Source organism: Drosophila suzukii, chromosome 3 (genome assembly GCF_043229965.1).
Source record: "Drosophila suzukii chromosome 3, CBGP_Dsuzu_IsoJpt1.0, whole genome shotgun sequence".
Lineage (NCBI taxonomy): Eukaryota > Metazoa > Arthropoda > Insecta > Diptera > Drosophilidae > Drosophila > Drosophila suzukii.
The window spans coordinates 69949034-69951042 of record NC_092082.1 but is presented as its reverse complement, the minus strand read 5'-3'; the positions used below and the strand labels follow the sequence as shown (position 1 = coordinate 69951042).

The window sequence follows — 2009 nt, the reverse complement described above, 5'->3', positions numbered from 1 at the left end:
GGACCGTATCAGTCAACTGGACAATGGTCCTCGGGTCCTTGGTCGTCTGTTTCTAGCCAAGGTCCAATGTGTCAATGGCTGCGTTAATAATGCGATTTGCATTTCCCTCTTTTCACTTTTCACCGGCCTTGGGCCGTTTATCCTGCTGTTTGATTGAGTCGTCGTGCCCATTATCTAGCTTAATCCGCACCTTTCATCCAGGCCATCCTGACCATCCTGACCATCTTGCTGTCTATTGTTCCGCCGGCCAGGTCAGCATTGGCTGCGCCGGCTTAGTTTAATTTTGCGAACGCCGCTTGATTGACAGCCACATGCCACTGGACATGAATGACCCTATAGGGTCTATGGGACAAGGCCAAATCCCGCATTTAAAGAGCAGTTAAATGCATTTCAATGATCTTAAATGCATGTGTCTATAGTTTTTTGACAATATTTGTTAAGTTTTTAACGATTGAAATGTAGTTGTTATTATTATTATAATACATTCTTGATTATTGATTATAATAATCTTGACCAGAAGTGTTTTTATTTTCATATTCTCGCGATTAGATAGACCCCACAGCAACAGCAGAAAAAAACAGACCGATGGGGAAATGGGATAGAATATATCAGGCCGGACGAGTTTGCACTTGGGGCCTCCACCGTCACAGCGCCGAAATAGCTCAGTTGGGAGAGCGTTAGACTGAAGATCTAAAGGTCCCCGGTTCAATCCCGGGTTTCGGCAACACTTAACTTTTTTTGTTTTTTTTTTATTATTACATTTTAATGCATTGGCTTCCTTTTCTCAATTTTTAGAGGTAAGCAATATTCTTAATAAAAAAATATTTAATTTTAAGAAAACAAAGGCAAAAAGTTTGGGAAACTACATTCACTTCAAGAAATTCACCTCAAACTAAAAAAAACATAATAACACATGTATTTTTTGTTCTAAAAGTTATTATTGATGATATTTTCAGATGATAAGTTGATAAAATTGATTAAATTTGTGCTAAAACTAATAAGTTCTGAGAGAACTGGAGTCGAGATACAAGTGCTAACTAAAATAAACCAACGATGGCTGATAACTTAACATGTCTGAGGAAAATTAGCCTTTCCTGACTGGTATCTTACAGTCGAGTTGAATTTTAAAGCCCATTATTTGTTGTAAGCAAATACTACTTCGATTTGCTTCGAATACAAATATCTTTCGCTATTCAAGAAAAAAAAATAAAAAAATTAAGTGTTGCCGAAACCCGGGATTGAACCGGGGACCTTTAGATCTTCAGTCTAACGCTCTCCCAACTGAGCTATTTCGGCTGTGCTGGTGGGGGCGCCAAGTTCCGTGTAGTTCCGCTGGCTATGTTCTGACCCTTTTCCCCGGACTCGTGTTGCTGTTGCCACTGCCTTGTGTTGCTGCTGCTGCTGTTGCTGTTGCTGTCGTGTTGTTCGGCTGTTGCTGTGGGGCTTATCTAATCGCGGGCATATTAAAAATAGAACCTTTTGCCCGGGGCCGCCGTGCAGAAAGAACTCCCGGAAAAAGAGGCTCGGGGGCAAAGATTGAATACAGCGCCTGCGCCGAAGCCATCAAAGTCAAATGCATTTCAAATGCAAAAAGCCGGCTCTTGGATTTAGTTGAAAGTCTCCCGTGGCTACACTAAAAGAAACAATAGTTGGGGATTAACAAATCATTTTGTAAAAATTTTTTTTTATACTTGATAGTGTATTTTCGTTAGCTGTATATCTTTATGGCAACTAATAAATCTTTTGATAAGTCCAAGCTAAGTGGGTGAATAAGAAATAACCTAACACATCTAACATTTTTTCATCATCTGGTTATTTAATATAAAATAATGATATGTACAAAATTATTTAGTTTCTTAAATGATATAATAGACACGAAATTGAAACTATATGCGTGAAACATATAAATTACCTTCGGAAGTAGTAAGATATTATAATAAAAATTATTATGATAATAAGTAATACTTATAAGATTTTGTTGTTTCTTTTCATATATTTTGTTCAATTAA

The 2009-nt window shown here is 37.7% G+C and overlaps 2 non-coding genes across 2 annotated transcripts; one reads left to right on the top strand and one right to left on the bottom strand.

The window, feature by feature from the left end:
• Nucleotides 1–651: 651 nt before the first annotated feature.
• TRNAF-GAA (transfer RNA phenylalanine (anticodon GAA)) lies at nucleotides 652–724 on the top strand. The gene has a single exon. It is a non-coding gene; the product is annotated as a tRNA-Phe (tRNA).
• A 499-nt stretch (nucleotides 725–1223) lies between these two features.
• Nucleotides 1224–1296, bottom strand: TRNAF-GAA (transfer RNA phenylalanine (anticodon GAA)). Its single transcript has one exon. It is a non-coding gene; the product is annotated as a tRNA-Phe (tRNA).
• Nucleotides 1297–2009: the final 713 nt, after the last annotated feature.